The following is a 21216-nucleotide window of genomic DNA, read 5'->3' as shown; positions in this document are numbered from 1 at the left end:
GGACACCTACCATAATAGCATCCAAAATAGTGAAATACTTGGGAATCAAGCTAACTAAGGGTGTAAAAGACCTATACATTGAAAACTGTAGTACTCTAAAAAAGGCAATTGAAGAAGATACTAGAAAATGAAAATATATCCCTTGCTCTTGGTTAGGAAGAACCAATATTAGGAAAATGGCCATACTCCCAAAACTGTCATACAGATTTAAAGCAATCCCAATTAAAATATCATTAACATATCTTACAGATCTAGGGAAAACATCCCTAAAATTCATTTGGAAACAGAAGAGACATAGGATAGCAAAGGCAATTGTGGGCAACAAAAGCAAGGCCGGAAGCATCAAAATCTGTGATTCGAAATTATACTACAAAGCTACAGTGTTGAAATCAGCATGGTACTGGCAAAGAAATAGACCTGAGGATCAATGGAACAGATTGAAAAATGCAGACACAACTGCAAACACACTCAGCCACCTTTGACAAAGGATAAACATGTAAGAATGATAGCCTCTTTAATAAATGGTGCTGTAAAATTGCCTTTCACATGCTAAAGACTGAAACTAGACCCATGACTGTCACCATGCACTAAACTAAATTCAAAATGGATCAAATATCTAAGTATTGAAATAGAGACATTAAATCTGCTGGAAGACAAAGAATGTAGAAATCTTGAAGACATAAGGGTAGGCAAAGAGCTCACAAACAAAATGCAAACCACACAGGAAGTACTTTAAAGAATCAACACAGAGATCTCAACTTAGCAAAGATTTGCACTTCAAAAGAAGTCACCAACAAAGTGAAAAGAAAACCCAAGGAACGGGAAAGAATTTTAGGCAGTAGTCCCTCAGACAAAAGACTTATCTCCAGTACATATAAATAATTGAAAAATATCAAGCCCCCCAAATTCAAAGATCCGATGCAAAAATGGGCATCTGAGATGAATGTGCATTTCTCAGATGAAAATATACAAATGGCAAATACATACATGAAGAAATGTTCACCATCACTAGTCAGTCATTCAAGAAATGCTAATTAAAACAACACTGATATTCCATCTCACTCCAGAAAGAATGACTGCCATCAACTGATGACAAATATCAGCGGGACTGTGGGGAAAAAAGGAACACTTCTCCACTGCAGGTGGAAGTGTAGACTGGTACAACCACTGTGGAAAACAGTGTAGAAATTCCTCAAAAAACTATGACTGGAAGTCCATTTAATACAGCTTTCTGCTTCTGAGTATTTTCCCAGAAAAACTGAAAATGTCATGCCACAGCAATATATGTGCATCCATGTTTATAGCAGCACAATTTGTAACAGATATATCTTGGAAACATCCAAGATGCACATCAATTGCAGAATGGGTGGTATTTTTATGTAATAGGATATTACTCAGTTATGGATGATCTTGAGGCTTTTATAGGAAAATGGAGCAACTTGAGACTATACTCAAAAATAAAATAAATCAGACTCACGTTTTTATGTGCCATATTGTCTCCCTAATGCAAAAAATAACAATAATAATAAACAAACTGAAAGAGTAATAAGATCTAAAATGTACAATAGATATGGTAATAATGAAATGCAAAGAAAATGCTCAAAAGGACAGAACTACTGGGATAGGGGAAAGGAAAAAAGGAAGAAAGGAAAGTTTATATGTATATTGGTAAACATATATAAATGTATGTATGTATATGTATGATAGACAGCTATATTATTACTCTCTCTTAGTTCATCAAAAAGAACAGATTGTTCTGTCATTGTTTGATTGATAGGTTTTGTATCTAGATTTTGTATCCTGAACAACTAGTTCTAAGATAACAATGTGCAATATATCAACTAATGTTAATTCCCTAATTTCTATTCCTTTTTGGAAATTCTGTATCATTTCTATCCTTTTTTTCTCTTTTGCTTTTTAAAATAAAAATAAAATAATTAAAATAAAAAATAAATGAACAAATATAATTTACTTTTGCAAAGTAACACAAGAATAAAAACAATAAAAATCTCTAAACAATAATAAGAGATTACTACTGGTTAATATAAAATGATATAAAGACATTTAAAAATTCTATGCAGATTATAAAATATCTGCACAGAAGTTTTAGCTGTCTTAAATCTTTAATTTGAGAATCACTTTGTTCACCAACAAAAATAAAATGCTTCCATGAGATTAGAACCTAAGGAATTCTGACCTATCAGAATGAAGAGATTCTTCTAGGTATTCTGATACTTCACCTTAAATCTATGCAAAACACACTGTAGGAGAAGGGTTGGTATGAATTGAGATATAAAATAATATAACTTACTATAAAAATGCAGTCGCACAAAATAATCCAAACAAAGTATTTTCTAAAATCTACACTCAAAACTCTGAAACATTGATGAGAGAAGATCAAGCCAACAGAGACATTTCTCATATATAAAATTGAAAGATTTGATATAATTATACTAATGTTACCAAATTGAACTGCTAATTCAATAAATTCCTAGACAATATACCACAGCATGAAAAACTTATTCAAAAATTGTATTGAAATTCAGATGATTAGGCTGGGGATTTAGCTTAGTGAGCTAATTGCCTGTCTGGCAATTGAAAGGTTGTGAGTTTGATCTCCGATACAAAAAACAAAACAAAACAAAACAACAACAACAACAAAAAAAAACCCAAAAAACAAAACAAACAAAAAAAAAAAAAAAAGAAAAAAAATCAGATGAACTGAAAAAACTAGAGAATATTAAAGAGAAATCATTAAATCATTATAAATACAGTCAGAACTCTGATTTAAAATTGGAACAAATACATATAGCATGGTATAGAAATAGACAAATAGGTTAATCAAACTACAGATAGTTACATTTATGCTTTCATAATCACTTGATTTCAATTATTAAAAAACACTTTCAAAGCATGTAATCTGAAAATTGGCTTTTATAATGCTGCATGGAGGAGGCAGCGTGCCATCTAAAAGAAAAGGAGCTCCACTGGGCCTGCAGGAACAGTTGAGTGTGGTATGGTGCACTTAGCAAGAGCAGGAAAACAGAGAAATATAAAACATGGATTGATGAACAAAAGGTTGCTTTAGCTATCTTTTTATAAAGTTATAGTAGAAGGGACTTGCTTATCAAGCTAACTGAGCTGACTATACAGTATCCCTTCTGACTGGTTGCTGTGAATATTCTGTTCCTAGGAAATTCTTTCTTGCTTCTTTAAATCTCCAGTTTCACCATATGGTGTTTAGTCAAAATTTATTTTACGTTGGTCTGCTCAGACTTACTGCAGAAGCTCAGTCCAACACACTGTTTTTCTATAATTTTCCTTAAAACCATGAAAGTGCAGTTTTCTATGTAAAAGGTCAATAATGAATGCCACAACACATAGATATTTTTATCTAAAGTGAACTTTGATTCATTTAATTTGTATATATATATATATATATATATATATATATATATATAACTTAATGATCTTCAAGTTATAGAAAAACATTTCATAAGGAAAACTGTATCAATTGTAAAATAATCCAGTATCATATGTATTCCTTAAAATTAACATACACTCAATAGTACCATAAAAAATGTTGATAATTAAACATCAGCAACATATATAGGCTGTGAATAGAAAGAAAAAACCTGTGCAATTCAGTAAGAATTGGATAAGAAAAAATAAAGGGCACCAAATTTTAAAAAGGCACAAAGCACTTGGATAAGCATTTCCCAAAACAGACACCTCGGTGGCTGACAAGCATAGTCAAAAGTTCAACACATCAAGAACAGTGACTCTAAACTATAATAATAATAAAAAATACTCAACAGAATAACAACTACTCATTTTTAGTGAACAATCTATATTTCAGAAAAAAATGAAATAGCTCCATCTCTGCTAAACTGCTGATCAAACGACGGCTTAGTTCAACTGTTTTTGCAAACTTCTGGAAAGGTCTATACATATCATATACATTCTTATCCCATGACTCCAAATTTATGTTACTCTCCTTTACTCCAACCCTCTCCCAAAAGAGCAAACATTCAAAAATCTCATGTACAAGAATTGCATAAACACTGTTTAGCAGTCAAACTAAAATTAAAACAATGAAAATACTTTCATCATTAGAATGGATGACAGCAAATGTTTAGGCAGTTAAAAATTATGCAGGATTTAAAGGAACAAAGTAGGAAACATTTAGAACACTACATTGTAGGTAAATCTTAAGATATTATGGTCAATTAAATATTTCAGTTTGTCTGAAGGCATGTATATAATAAAATTCTACTGATGTTAAATTAAAGAAAGGCAAAATTAACCACTGTAATAGAAGTAAAACTGATGGCTATTTCTGCAGAGCATGCCCCTTAGAAAAGAAGAGTGAGAATACTGAAACTTTGAAACTTTTTATATCTTGATTTATAACAGCACATTAGTCAATAAGCATCACAGATAATAAGTAGGATTTGCACAGTTATTTTGGACTTTACCTTAATTTAAAATGAAACTTGAAAGAAAGAAAAATGGATATTTGCATTAATAACAAGAAACAAGGAATATTTTAAACAAAAATATTTGTAATTATAATGGGTAAAATTATGTAACATTATGATTAATTCACTAATACAAAAACACAATATAATTAAAGTCTAACTTGGCCCAAAGAATAGGCTTTTTCTTCTGGCAACCATGCTAACATGCAAAACTTTTTCTTACTATAATGCCATTCTTTGAATGACTTATTGTGCAAAGTAGAAATAAATCTAAATTTGTTTCAGATATTATAAACACTGGTGTCACATTCCAGAGGAAGTTTTAATATGGGTAGAAAATTTAAAAGTAAACACATATTCAGTCAATTGATTTTTAAATCTAGTAGCATGTGAAGATACTGAAAATAAGTCATAAAAATGGTACCATTAAGACAGTAGGCTAGAAGTACCTAACACTCACATCTTCCATAAAGAACAATCAGAACAATAAATAGCTACAATTCAAGAACATCATCAGATGGAAAACACTGGATTTCAGCAGAGGTGACAGGAGTCTTGTGTGGCAAAGAATTGTAACAGGGCTACATATAGTGGTGAATAAAACACCTGGAAACTGTAATCTTGGCTCCCAGGGAGAATTGGCTTTCAGGCAAGAAATTCCCAGCCACTCATTTACCTGCATGGACACTGGCAGTCAAATAAAGGACTTACCTAGGGTTCATGCTGCTTCATTATTGCAGAGAATGTGAACTTATTTGTCTCCTCCACTCCCTAGGATTCAAGCCATACGGCATCATCTTAAAAATAAAGATACTGCTAAAATGCATCCTGCGCTTGAGACCAGTAGTCAATATATCCTTGTTACCCTCTCACACAGAAGACTGCAACTCTGTGACCCCAGGAAGATCCTGTGTACAATAGTGAGCAAAGCAACTGCACCTACATAGAGCTTCATACCAAGGAATTACTGGCCTAACCTAGCAGTAAGACCACCTCTGTGACTGGAGAAACTGACATCCACCAAACCCTAAGATATAGCATGTCCAATTGCTCCAATCTTAGAATACTATCCTGGCCTTTCTGTCATCTTCCATTAATTTGCCAAAATGACGAACACAAAGGAAACAGGAGAACGATATATGTTCTCTAGGTCTCTTAGAAAACATGGGTTGTTCCTTTAGCTACATACAAGCAAATACACAAAAAGAGTTGTAATGTAGACATCAAGAGAATGGATACTCTGCAAAAAGGAAATCCACACACATTTTGCTATGACAAAATAAGTCTACAAAGTTACCCAGCTTAGAGTTGGCATTGTTGTAAACAAGCAAGTTAATGTGCATATTAAGCATATTAACACTCAAAATTTCACAATAGCTTTTTGAAATGTGTCAAGGAAAATGATCAGAAAAAGAAGCAAGCCAAAGAGAGTGCACTTAGGTTCAACTAAAGTGCCAGCCTGCCCTGCTCAGAGAAGCGTACTTTATGAGGACCAATGGGAAGAAGCCTGAGCTTTTGGAACTTATTCTCTATAAATTCATGACATAAGCTGTGGATGAAGCTCTGCCATTAGATACCTAATTGGTGGCTAAGTGTTCTAGACTCTACTTAAAAATAAAAAAAAAAAATCATCCTGTTGGTTTAAGGAGGTTTTCTTAATTGAACAGATGTGGTGCCTTACCTCAGAAACAAATATTTGGAGCAGATTTTCATTCTACCTAGTTAATTGTCTCAGGCTTTTTACTCTCAGTGTTTTTCTAGCTCAAATATATTGCAGTAGTTTTGTGTAAGTAAGCACCTTAATGGACAAATATTTATGAAATATTTAAATTGGCTTGAAAATCCTTTAAATCACCATGGGGGAAAAAGTATCAAAATAAAATGGAAGTCACTTTGGTTGAATTAATAGAAGTCCATTTCAGTTAAATAAATTGTTTAAAGTAAAAAAAAAAAAAAAATGCTACTCCTCCTCCTGCTTTCCAGTCAGCACATTTGCTAAGAACTCAAGACTTGCCTAATAATCAGTTCCCAAACCTAGTGGGGCAATTCTGCCACTCATTGGTGTATACTAATCTAGCTGGGCCTTGAATCAACACATTCTACAGCCCTGCCCTCTAGAGAAGCTGTGCTACTGCTTCCACAAACACTTGAGTGATGTGCTCACAGACACCACTGATGTTAAGTATAAAAGCAGAATTTATGCACAGACTATGTCTCCACATCCACCCAGGAACAGTCAAAGCACACAACCCAACTAAAACACACTAACACCCAACAATAAGAAAAATAATCTCTACAAAAGAGTTCCTAAAATTTGAGGAAGCAGTTCCACCAGATACGCAGGTATCAATGCAGTTACGCAGAAACATGAAGAAGTAAGAAAGCATGACACTTCCAAGTGAGCAAAATAATTCCTACATGACAGAAATCAGAAAAGCGAAAGCTACTGAGGGCCTCAAAGGAATTCAAAATCATGTTTTAAAAATAAAGTAAATATATAAGAAAATAAAGATAAATAATTTGGTCAAACCATGAAAAGAAAATAAGATTTAAATGAATAATAAATTCAAAAGATAGATATAAAAAAAGTCAAATTAATATTTTGGAGCTTGAGAAGTTAATGAAAACCATTTAATACAAATTAATTGAAAGATTCAACAGACTAACTCAAGTGAAAGATCTTGGAGCTTTAAAACTGACTTTTTAAAATACCACAGACCAAAAAGAAATTTAGAACAATGAAGAAAGCTTATGAAATTTGTGAGCCATCATTAAACAAAGAAATGTTAACATTATAAGCATCTTAGTTACTTTTCTCATTGCTGAATTAAAATATCTGACACCCAAATTAAAGTAGGAAAGGTTTCTTTAGCTCACAGTTCACAGAGGTCTTGGTCCACAGTCAAGTGGCTCCTAGGCAGGTTGGATGACTACCCACAGAGTCAGGTGTGGAAGAGTCCAAAAGTTCAGTGTGTGTACTGGGGTCAGAAGGATCCAGTCAAAGGCCTGCAGCTCCGTGTAGTGTCCTGTACAAGTTGGTATCAGGAGGGTGCAGGGTCTGTGGCATAAGTTTGAAGATTCTTTCCCAGGAAGGCTGAAGGATTGATGCCTGAGGTTGGAGAGTCCATGCTAAAGGCCCGAAGAGGACTTGCGAGGTGAAAATAATGACAGGAGAGCCTCCTTCCTTCTTCATTCCCTTTACAGCGTTCTTTATAGCGTTCTGACAATAATTCTCCCTGGGGCAGATCTTCCAAGCCAAGAACTATGCTTAGCCAATTTAGATGGGCATTTCTTACTCAAATGGACACAATCAACACACAGATTAACAGAAAGAAAAGAAAAAGTTTGGAAACGCCCTTTAAGGAAATAACTCTAGTTTTTTGTGGAATCTCCATACTGGTTTCTGTTGTACCAGTCTACACCCTTACTATCAGTGGAGAAAGACTCCTATGTCCTTATATCCCCTTCAGCATTTGTTATTGCTTGATTTCTTCATAATGGCCATTGTTTCTGGAGCAAGAGGAACTATCAGAATTGTTTTAATTTGCATCTCTCTAGTAAACAATCATGTTGAATATTTTTTTCATGTTTATTTGTGATTTGTATTCTTCATGTTTCTCACATGAAGCATGTATTCATGGCATATGTCCAGTTTTGGATTGAGTCTTTAAATTTGAGAAGATCTGATTTCTTTTCTGTTCTTTATGTATTCTAGATATAAGTCCTTTGACTGTAGGACAGCTTGCTAAGATTTTTTAACACTCTGTGGACTTCCTTTTCACCCTGTTGGTGATTTCTTTTGTTGTGCAAAGTATTGCTAATAGGCTGAGATTCCAGTGATTGATTCTTGGTATTATTTCCTGTGCAATGAGGGTTTTTTCATAAAGACTTTGCCTACACCTATGTCTTCACGTGTTCTGCCTATTTTTCCTCCAGCAGATTTAGTGTTTCTGGTTTAATATTTAAGCCTTTGATCCATTTCAATTTTAGTTTAGTGCATGATGATACAGATGGGTCTAGATTTATCCTTTGACATGTGGAAAACTAGTTTTCTAGCTCCATTTATTAAAGAGCACATTTTTCTTCCAGTGAATGTGTTTGGTTCCTTTGTCTAAGATAAAGTGGCTAAGTGCGACTGGAGTTGTTTCTTCCTCTTCTAAACTGTTCCTTTCATCCTCTGGTCTTTGTTTTGTTTTGTTTTGTTTTGCTTGCTTGCTTTCTCTTCTCTCCATTTCTTTTGTTATTGCCAGTACCATAGTCTTTGTATCACTTTATTTTTATAGTATAAATTCAGTTCAAGGATTATGATACTCCCTGTCTTTCCTTTGTTGCCAAGAATTATTTATGTTATTCTACATGTCTTCAGTTTCCAAATGAATTTTAAGAATGTTTTCTCTAGTTCTGTGAGGTATGTTAATGGTATTTTTTTTTTTTTTTGGCCTTAAATCTGCACAACAATTTTGGGAGTAGGACCAATTTTACTATGTTAGTTTTTCCTACACAAGAGCAAGGACTATCTTTTGATTATATGCTATATTCTTTTTCAGATTAGTATAATTTTCAATAGATAGATATTTTACTTCTTTGTTGGATTGATTCCTGAGTATTTCATTTGTTTGGATACTATAGTGTACGGTGTGGTCTCCTTAATTCCTCTCAGTGAATTTGCTGTTTTCATACAGGAATGTTATTGATTTTTGAATGTTGACTTTGTATCCAGGCACACAACTGATTTTGATTATTAAATCTATCAACTTGTGTGGAGTTTTGGTGTTTTCTATGTAGGGTATCATACCATGTGCAAATAATGACAGCATCTTGCTTTACAATCCTTATTCCCTTTTTTTTTTGTCTTGTCTAAGTACTCTAGAATAAGAGGTCGAATTTGACCCAGCTATTTCTTCTGTGTATCTTCTCAGAAGAGTTGAAAACATCATTCCACAGCAATATATGTGCTCCCATGTTTATAACAGAACAGATTGTATAATAGCTAAATGTTGGAAGCAACACAAATGCACATCAACAGAAGAATGGATAAAGAAGATGTATACTGTAAATTATGGAGTACTACTCAGCCATAAAAAAGACAAATTTAAGGCATTTCTAGGTAACTGGGAGCAAATTGAAATCGTACTTTTAAGGGAAATAAATCAGACTCATACATGTAAACATCATATTGTCTCCTTGCTGTGAAAACTGAAAGTATAAGTAAGATACAAAACATACAACAGATATTGTTAAATGAGAAGAGATTGTTCAAAAGAAATTGGAAACTAGGGTGGTGGAAGAAGAAAAGGATGGAACGGAAAAGGAACAAACTAAAAAGCAAATAAAGGATAAAACAGAGGCACAGCTTTGTAAAAAGAGAGGAGAAGATGGGTTGAAGTGAAGGAAGTAAAAAGGAGGGATTGGGTAAAATAGAGGAATAAAAATATATCATGCAATGATACAAATTCCCTATGATAAATGTGATTATTAAAGAAATCTAAAATGCACCAATAAACTTAATTTTTTAAAAAATAAGTTTTAAAAATTGTTACATAAGTCAAGAACTCCCTGTAGTAGCAATTCAGAAATCTGCTAGATTTTTAATTCCTCTGTCTGCTTAATAGTGCTTTTTATAATATACTCCTGTGTTAATTATAGTAGGTTAGAGTCATAACAACTTTTGGAAAAAATAAGTTGCATTTTAATTTTTCTAAAAAGGAAATTTCCCTGAAAATTTCTCAAATCTAGGAGAGATGTGGACATTAAGATATAGGATCCTTCAAAGTTTCTCAAGAACGGTCAGCTCAAAAATGGTCCTCACTAAAGTGTATTAGAGTTAAAAAGTTAAAGACAGACAGAAATTCAAAAAGCAGCAAAAGAAAAATGTTTTCATAGTTTAAGGGAACTCCCATTAGACTAATATACGATTTCTCATTAGAAACCTCAGAGGGCAGGAGAAAATGGTATGACATGCTCAAGGGCTAGGGAAAAAAAAAGAAAAGAACTGGTAGTCAAGAATACCAGACTCAACAAAGATAATTACCTGAAAGGAGGGAGAAATAAGGCCTTCTTGTTCAAGCCAAAGTTGAGGGAATTTATCACAACTAGACAAGCCTAACAAGACATGTTTAAAAAAAGAGGGAAAAATTTATAGAATCCAACATCCAGATGCAAAAGAAATAATGACCATGATGGAAGCAGACAAAAACATAAAATGTGTTGGTAAAGCAACTATAAAGATGAAAAACATAGTCAAATTTTATTATCAAATAATCTAAAAATCATAAACATAAGCACATAGTGTAGAATAATGGACAAAGTGTATTTAAAGCTATAGGACCACAATTGACAAAATGACAAGAATAATTTCTTTCACATCAATGACAATGGAAACAGGATAAATGTCCCAATGATAAATAGTGTCTGAAATAACTTTTTAAAAAAGACCCAAACAAATGGTGCTTATAAAGGAATTCATTTTATCAGTAAACATACACATGGCCTAAAAGTAAAGAAATGAAAAACTATTTTCCATGCAAACCAAAAATCAAACATATTCAGAAGTAGCTACACTGCTACCATATGAAATAAAATTTAATTCCAAAGTAAAAAAGACACAACACATAGCATTATACAGTGATAAAGGAGATAATTCAGCAAGCTGATATAGCAATTTTAAAAATGTACCAAGTACTCTAACATTTAAAGCGTATATTAGTATGTATAAAAGAAAAGATAGGTTCCAAATCAGGCATGGCTGGGACTTCAACACCTCATTTCAACAGTGATCCAAACTGAAAAATAAATAAACACGGGTATTAAAAAACACTATAGATCCACAGATCTAAAAAGCATTTACAGAATAAATTCATCCAATAACTGTGGAACATATATTTTCTCATTAGTGAACATTCTCAAAGATACACTTTAAGATAGGCCTCAAAAAAGTCTCAACGGGGCTGGGGATTTAGCTCAGCGGCATAAGCACTTGCCTTGCAAGCAGGCAGTCGTGAATTCGATCCTTGGTACCGATAAAAATGAAAAAAAGAAAAAAAGTTTCAACAATGTAGACTTAGTGATGCTCTCTCTAAACATTTAAAAACAACTTAAAGGTCTAGGATAAATCCCAAATAGAAAAAGCCCTGGTCCTCAATTTCAGAACCATGAAAACAAAGTATTTATATTTATAACTATATCTATATCTGTATCTAACAAGAAGGAATAAGTTTTACTGTTGACCAGTATAAGAAGATACTACAGTTAATAATAAACTATTTTATGTACAAAGTCACTAGAACAAAGATTTAAAATATTCTTAACACAAAGAAATTTCATGCTGATGACTTGGGAAGATATATATAATGATTTGATTTTTACACATTACAGGCATGCATCAAAATAGTATATAGTAATAGTAATTTAAAGATGTGAATTATGTCAACAGAAATAAATTTTCTTTTCTTTTTTAATTAAAAAAAAAGAGTAAGATAAAAGAGGACACAACAAAACAGGTCAGAACAGAACAATTTAAGCAACAGTGTTTCACCACAGACAAACTGATAAACAGTAGCTACCATCGTGTCTCTTTCTTTGAAATATTTTAGTATACCTTCATACACTATAGTATCAAACATAACAAAATAGTATAAAACCATTCAAGAGAATGAAAGTATTACAGGGTATTCAAAACCAACTAACAGAAAATGAACAATGGTTACTATATTATCTCCTTGTCCATAAAAGTTTTGTTTATAATATCACACAATAAAATCCAATAAGATGCAACATGATAAAACCGATGGAGACAGAAGAACCAAAGCATGGTAGGACTTCAAAAAAAGATGATATTAAATCAGTACTAGCTATTATAATATCTTGTTTTCTTCAAAATAGCTTTTCATACCATCACAGATAATAAAATCAAACAGCCCAGAATAAAAACATCCCAACTAATAAATGAAAATATTATAAGGCTTCAAAGCAATATAATGGGGAATTATGATTACCACATACTTTTATGTATTCTTATCATTTCTTATACTAGGGAAACTATTCAGTATTTATACATGTGAGTTTGATTTATTTCACTTATGAGTATGGTCTCAAGCTGCGCCCATTTATTGATAAATATCTCAATGTGATCCTTCTTTATAGCTAAGTAGTACTCCATTGTATAACAATACCACAACTTTTTATCCATTCCTCAGTTGATGGACACTTAGGTTGTTTCCAGGATCTGGCTATTACAATTTGTGCTGCGATAAACATGAGTGTACATATATCACTGTGATATGATGTTTTCAGTTCTTCTGGGAATATGCCTAGAAGTGTAATAGCTGTAACAAATGGGACTTCGAATTCCAGCTTTTTGAGAAATCTCCAGGATGATCTCCAAAATGGTTGCACCAATCTACACTCCCATCGACAGTGCAGGAAGAGTTCCTTTCTCCCCACAGCCTCTCCAGCATTTGTTGTTGGTAGTTTTCTTGATCCTGGCCATTCTTTTTGGAGTGAGATGGAATCTCAGTGTGGTTTTAATTTGCATTTCCCTAATGAGTAATGATGATGAACACTTTTTCATGTATTTATTTGCCATTTGTATTTCTTCATCTGAGAAGTGTGTATTCATCTCAGATGCCTATTTTTGGATTGGATCTTTGCATTTTGTAGGTCTGATTTTTAAAATTCTTTGTATGTTTTAGTCAGAAGTCCTTTGTCTGAGGGAGAGTTCACTAAGATTTTTCCCACTTTGTGCATTTTATTTTCACTATGCTGGAGTTTTTTTTTTTTTTTTGACATGCAGAAACTTTTTAATAAGATGTGATCCCAGTTATTGATTCCGGGAAGTAGTTCCGTGCAGTTTGATTCCCATTCGTGAATTCTTTATGTACCCCTAAGGCTTCAAGGGTTTACCCAATATACCTTCCAATAGATTTAGTGTTTCTGTTTTAATATTCAGATTTTTGATCCCTTTAGATTTTAATTTAGAACATGGTGATAGGCATGAGTCTAGTTTTAGTTTTTGGCATAAGGAGAGCCAGTTTTTCCAACACCATTTATTAAGGAGACTGTTGTTCTTCCAGTGAACACATTTGGCCCCTTTATCAAAGACAAGGTGGTTGAGTAAATTGGTAGTTGTGGGTGTATATTCCAATGTAGTCCACTGATCTTCAGCTCTGTTTTTATTCCAGTACCATGTTGATTTTGCTATCAACTTGCTTTGTAGTATAACATTAAATCAGGGATTGTGATGCCTCCTGCCTTGCCCTTGTGGCTTAGAACTGTCTTTGCTATTCTAGATCTCTTCTAGTTCCAGATGAATTTCAGGAGTGATTTCTCAAGATCTATGAGGTATGTTGATGGTATTTTTATTGGAATTTCACTGAATCTGTATAACAGTTTTGGGACAATGACCATTTTCACAATATTTATCTTCCTATCCATGAGCAAGGGATGTCTTACATTTTCTGAGATCCTCTTCAGTTTCTTTTCTGTGTATTATAATTTTCCCTATATAGATCTTCCACTTCATTTGTGAGAATAATTCCTAAATATTTCATATTTTTGATTGCTAGTGCTTCCCTATTTCCATCTCTGTGATTTAGTGTGCAGGAATGCTATTGATTTTTGAGTACAAATTTTGTATTCAGCTACATTGCTAAATTTATTTATTATATCTAGGAGTCTTTCAATAGAGTTTTGAGGGTCTTCTATGTAGAGTATCATGTCATCTGCAAATAATGATAATTTAATTTCCTCTTTTCCTATCTTAATCCCTTTTATTTCTCTTTCTTGTCTAATTGCTCTGCTAGTATTTCCAGTAGTATAATAATAGGAACAGTGATAAGGGACATCCTTGTCTTGTGCCTGATTTTAAAGTAAAGGCCTTCATTTTTTGGCCATTTAGTATGGTCTTGGCTGTTGCTTTGTCATAAATGGCCTTTATCATATTGAAGTAAAGACCATCTATTCCAATTTTCTGTAAGGTTCTTATCATGAATGAATGTTGGAACTTATCAAGAGCTTTTTCTGCATCTATATAAATGATCATGTGACTCTTACTTTTGGATTTATTGATATGGTGCATTATATTTATTGATTTACATATGTTGAACCATCCCTGAATGCCTTGGATGAATCCCACTTTCTCATGGCATATAATATTGATAATCTGCTGAATCCTGTTTGCCAATATTTTATTGAGGATTTTTGCATTTGTGTTGATTAGGGAGATTTACTTGTAGTTCTGTTTTTCAGTTGGGTCTTTCTCAGGTTTTGGTACTAGAGTAATAGTTGCTTCCAGGAATGACTAAGGAAGTATTGCTTCACTTTCAAATTCATTGAAGAATTTGAGGAGGGTCAGCATTAAGTCTTCTTTGTGTTTCTTGTAGAATTTTGCAGTGAATCCATCTGGGCCTGGGCTCCTCTTTGTAGGTAAGGATTTAATTATGCATTCAATTTCATTAATAAAAATTGTATTTTTCAGCAATTTTACATCTTTTGACCTAACTTTGGTACTTCGTATGTTCCTAGAAACCTATTTTTTCTGTTATCAAATCTATTAGAGTAGAGGTTTTCAAAATAGGTGTTGATGATCTTCTGTATTTCTACAGGGTCTATAGTGATTTTGCCTTTTTCATTCCTTATTGCATGAATTTGAGTTTTTCTTCCCTTATTTAAAAGAAGGGTGGCTAGGAGATTATCAATTTTATTTGTTCTTTCAAAGAACCAACTCTTTGATTCATTGATTCTTTGGATTGCTTTCTTAGTCTCTATTGCATTAATTTTGGCTCTGTTTTTTATAATTTCCTCCACATTTGGCTTTAGGCTTGACTTTCTCTTCTTTTTCTAGATGTTTGAGGTGTAGCATTAGGTTATTTATTTGTATTCATTCTGTTTTCCTGGTTTGTGAACTCAGTGCAATAAATTTTCCTCTGAGGACAGCTTCCATTGCATCCCACAGATTCTGGTAAGTTTTATTTGTATTTTTGTTTGCTTTTGACTATTGTTTAATTTCTTCTTTAATTTCCCCTGTGACCCATTGATTATTCAAGAATGTGTTATTCAATTTCCATGTGTTTCCATGGGATTTTTGCAGTTTCTTTTATCATTAATTTCTGGTTTCATGGCACTCTGTTCTGGTACATGCATAAGATAATTTGAACTCTTTTGCATTTATTTAAATATGCTTGTGGGCTAGTATATGGTCTATTTTTGATAATGCCCCATGTATTGCTGAGAAGAATGTGTATTCTGATGTTGTTGGATGGAACACTCTGTATATCTCTATTAAGTCCATTTGTTTACAGGTATGATTCAGTTCTGATATTTCTTTGCTGATTTTCTGTCTGGTTTATCTGTCTTAATTTGGTCTTTCATTTCTATTAATACTTGCTTTATATAACTGGGTCCTCTGGAATTTGGTGCATATATATTTAAGATTTTTATCTCTTCCTCTTGAAATTTTCCCCTAAACAGTATGTAATGACCAACTTATCTCTTCATATCATTCTTGGTTTGAAGATCACGTTTTCTGCAAAGAGAATAGCTACCCCTGCCTTTTTTTGTATTCCTGTTGCATGAAGTATTGTTTTCCATCCTTTGACTTTTAGTCTGTGAGTATTCTTTCGTGTTAGATGGGTTTCTTGTAGACAGCATATGGTTGGATGTTGTTTCTTGATCCATTCTGTCAGTCTGTTTCTTTTAATTGGTGCACTGAGACCATTTACATTAATGCTTATAACTGTTATAGATTGGTTTATTGTTGACATGTTGTCTTTCTGCTGTTCCATCATTATCTTTCTATTCTGTATGTCTGCTTTTCTTAGTGATTTTTTTCCTAAGTTATGTCTAAACTGTCTTGAAAAACAGTGCTCTTAAGTGTATCTAAACTGTCTTGAAAAATAATTTAGATACACTTAGGAAAAAATCACTGAAGTATTCTTCACAGAGTTGCCTTGGTGATCATGAAGTTCTTTAGCTGTTCTTTGTCATGGAAGTATCTTATTTCTCCATCCATTTTGAAGGACAATTTTTCAGGGTACATCAGTCTAGATTGGAAATCATTTTCCTTTAGGATCTGAAATACTTCACTCCATGCTCTTCTTGACTTTATTTTTTGGGCTGAGAAGTCTGCTGGATTCTGATATTTTGCCTTTATAAGATGATCTGTCTTTTCTCTTTGACAGCTTTAATATTCTATTCTTATGTTGGATTTCTGGGATTGCGATTATTGTATGTGTGTTTTTAGTTTTATTTTGGTTATTGGTATTTGGAGTTCTATATGCTTTACTGATCCTGATGTCAGTTTCTATTTTCATGCTTGGGAAATTTTCAACTATTACTTCTCTAAATATCCTCTTGATATCCTTTGTGTTGTCCTTTTCTTTTTCATTTATCCCTATTAATCTTATGTTGTTTGTCTTTGCATCATCTTGCAGATGTGGAATTGTTATTTCTGATTCCTTGTTAGTTTTTAAAGATATTTTCTTTCCTCTTCACTAGCTGCCATCTTGTCTTCGAGGTCCAAAATTTTATCTTCACTTTCATTGAGGCAGTTTTGATAACTTTCAATGGAGCATTTGATATTCTATATATCTCTTTGAATTTGCTTCATTTATTCTCTTTGTTTCTTATATGGTTCATCCAGGGATTCTATCCTTTTGTTCCTCTAATTTTTTAACTGTGTTCTTTAGATGTGTTCAGCATTGCTTTCATTTCTTTTATCATTTGTTCTTTTACCTGGGAGATTATTTCTAGTTTGAATTCCTTTAAAGCTTCCTGGAGTTGCTTCTTTATTTCAGTTGCTATTATTTCAGGTATTTCAGGTGCATCACATGTATTTTCTTTTATGTACATAGCTCCTAAGGTTTCTTGGGATAGGCTGGAGGTTTGAGATTGCATTTTGATCTGTTGTTTTGTCATTTTTCCTATATTTCTGTGTTTCAAGTGTTATTCCAAGGCTTCACCTGAGCCCGTTGGAAATCCTCTTCTATGCCCTCAGTTCCTGGGACTCTGGTTGCCCATTTCCTGTGGTTGAAAGAGGGTCATAGGGGTAGGGCAGGCAGATCCTTGACCTTCTGAGCTTGTTGATTGTGGCAGGAAGCTGGGAATTCCATTGGCTGGTGGGAGCTATGATCTTAAATTCCTGGGGTTCAGAATGGTGCAGGGACTCCCATCTCTGGCCACCTGGTTTCCAGAATTGGGAGCACAGGCTGACCCAAGACCCGCAGAGCTGGCCAAGCATGGTAGGAAGCTGGGAAGTTGGTGCAGGCAGGTCCAACACCAGCAGACTGGTCCAATGTGGCAGGAAGCTGGGAATTTCCTTGACTGGCAGGAGCAAAGATCCCAAACTCCCTGGGCTCGGGATGGTGCATGGACACTCACCTCTGCCCTGTTCCCAGGATTGAGAGAGGGTCAGTGAGGGTGGGGGGCTCCAAGACCTGTGGATCCAGTAGAGTGTGGCAGGAAGCTGGGAAGTTCCTTGACTAGTGGGAGCAATAATCTCAAATTCCTGTGGCTCCAGACAGTGCAGACACATTCACCTCCAGTTGCCCAGTTTCCAGATTTGAGGGCACAGGCAGGCCCAAGATTCCTGGAGCCCTGGGAAGTTGGCACAGGCAGGCCCAACACCTACAGGGCCAGTCAAGTGTGCAGGAAGCTGGGAAGTTCCTTGACTGGCAGGAGCAATGATACCAAACTCCCAGTGTTTGGGGATGGTGTGCAGACACTCACCTCTGGCCACACTGTTCCCAGGATTCCAGAAATGAATTTTCCTAAAAAATTAATTGCAATAAGTAAGCCAGGTAATTATGTGCATATTTTTATTATATTTAAAATTCATGACACTTGATATCGTATATTCAAATGTAAGTCAGTCATTGATGTTTACTTTTAAATAATCAATAAATTTATTTTGATACAAATGTAGAGCAACATCTAGAATTGGACACACTGGTCTCATTAAAATTTCCTAAACAAAATTAGTATGTCATTGTATATTAATTCATATAACAGTTTAAGTAAGAAATGTGATTTCCATATGATCTTCCTATATGTTTAATCTCATTATATAATGTGAGAATAAGAAGTTAAACTAGTGTTTTATTTCCAAATCACACTTTCCTGTTGTCCCATGATCTTATCCACTACTGCAACTTCTTGATTCCAAGACACTATGTCCAAAAAATCAGTTAGCATGCCTTTTTAACCTCAAATTTGGTTACTCAGAAGATTCATTAGTGAATGCCTATAGGTCACTAGGGACTTTGTTTATTCATTTGGTTGCTTTTTATAGAATAAAGCACATGTTATGGTAGGTATAATAAGTGTTCCTTGCTGTTAGAAGTCAGAGTAGCAATTCTCCAAAAGTGGAGGAGCTTTTATACTATACTCTTTTATTTTCTTTTTTTTCCACTTTCTTTTAGGAAGTAAGAATAGTGCAACAAGGAAGTCCAAGTAATTTTTTTAAGTCATTATTTCTGTGATGTCTGTGCATCCTAGAGTTTTCATTAATTTGACAGAGAATTCATGAGTTAAAATGACAGAAAATCTTCACCTCAAGTGGTATTTCCAATTTAGGAATTTTAAGATTTCAGATGTTTTTGCAACCAATAGAAACTATGATTGACAGTCATAATAGTAAGTACAATAAGGTTTATCAGTTTAATTATATTTACTTTGTTCAATAGAAATTGTTTATGCTTTGAAAAAAATATTTCAACTACTTCCTAAATGTGACAAATATTAGTGATAATTTCTGTGTTTTGTAGGGATTCACTTTTTGTTTACAAAATATGTTTTTAAGAAATACAGATGTCAATTTTGGAGACACTGATGCACAAGACTATAATGTTGTTTGAATATTAAAATTCATAGTTGCCCAGAAATATCTTACCTATATTGTCAACCTCACATCCTGAAGGTAACCTATGTAACATATATTTAAATCACATATTCACATACATTATACACTATATTTACATAAATATATGCAAAATATCATATAAAATATACATTATAAATATATATTTATGCAAAATTTACTTTATGTACCCAAAGCACAAAAAAGGTGCAAGGTTTATTTCCTTCTTAGAGAACTCTATCTTCATTTAAATCACACATTTTTAAAGTGAAATAAATCATCATTTTAAAAGTGAAAAACAATCACCATTTCAGCATTTACTAATATCGAGTGGTGATAGGGCTGAGTAAGTTTACTCACTCATATGATTTTTGTGTTTTGTGAGACATTAGGAGAAAGGCTGAAGTAAAGAATTACTCCATAGAATTTCACAAAGGGAAAGCAGATTTTTTGTTATTGTATGTGAAGATAATAAAAGCAGAATATTAGATCTCTTTAAAAGCAAGCATAAACATAAATTTAATAATAGCCTTAAATTTAAAGAGTTAATATTGAAACATTTTGAATTAGGAGTTCAAAGAGAAAGAAAAATAGCTATAAAGATATTCATCTGGAGACTATGCAATAGATAAATCCATTTAGAGAACAATCAAAAATGTCTCTGAGGTTGTATTAATTATGTGAACTATTTGTCTGAAGACAAACATAGCATGTGTGTCTAAACAAGTGAGCATTCTCTGTTAAGTGTCAATATAGCATCCTGTATTGTTTTCTAATGAAATGCAGTTATGGAGATTACAGAAAGCCCCATCATTGGGCTTGCAAGAAACTTCCTTAAAAGACTTAAAACTTGCATCAAAACCCAGTGAATCCAATGGAAAATTAAAAGTTGCTCACATTTGTTAAGCACAAAAAGCTCTTGTTCTTTGAGAAGCATTTACTAAAATATCAATCATGTGGAACATGCTCAACAAACGTAATGCACTCTGCCTATTGAAAGGAACATATCACTGTGACGTAGTGTACTTGAAACTCATGTGAAGTGTTCAAATAGATATGCTGGTATGTATTTGGAAATCAAGAATGTTTCAAAATAATGTATAGATTTATTGATCATCTGAAAGATATTTCTAAACAGAAAAATACGAGTATGTGAAAAGTTGATACAATATTAAATATGAGTATGTAGAAAGGGAAGAGAGATAAAGAGAACATTAAAAGATTTTGATAAGTATTTTTCAATGGTATAAAACAAAAAATTTCAAACTGAGGCTCTAATTACCTGGTAACTAGAAGGTGATCCATTTTCTAACAGAATTCCCAACAGTCTTCCCAATGTGATTAATGTGTTTGCTTGTGCAAATGTCCTCAACGACGTCATAATTTTCCTTTTGTTTTAAATCAAAATAATCATTTTCTATGTTTTGCTTATAGTTTAAGATTGGTTTATATATTCCAAAATTAATTAAAATAAGGTTTTTGAGGGCTGGGGAGAAAAGAATAACAGATAAGAGAAACCAAGTACCTTTGAAGTTTATTTATCACAGAATTTCATAATGGTACAAATGTATACTACTGCATAAGTATATTGTACATTAAAATATTCATTATTATACACCATCATGAACTGTAAGAAGTGACATAAGCATAGAGAAAACTAAGAAGAAGGAAGTGCATTGCGGGGAGTTAGGAAAGTTTTACGTGTTGAGGGGGTAGGTGTTTGAGTTTAAAGATGATCAGGAGAGCACTCATAGATGTGCAATAATCAAAAAATGGAACCATAAGTCTAGAGCAGAGAATCCAAGTGACTATGATGTACATAGTGAGTCCAAGTTGTCTAAAATACATCATCAGTTTAAGAAAAAACAAGCTAAACAAATACAT

Source organism: Cavia porcellus, unplaced genomic scaffold (assembly GCF_034190915.1).
Source record: "Cavia porcellus strain 051 isolate PalLab524CR breed Dunkin Hartley unplaced genomic scaffold, mCavPor4.1 scaffold_8, whole genome shotgun sequence".
NCBI classification, from domain to species: Eukaryota; Metazoa; Chordata; class Mammalia; order Rodentia; family Caviidae; genus Cavia; species Cavia porcellus.
Note: the sequence above shows the minus strand (reverse complement) of the source record.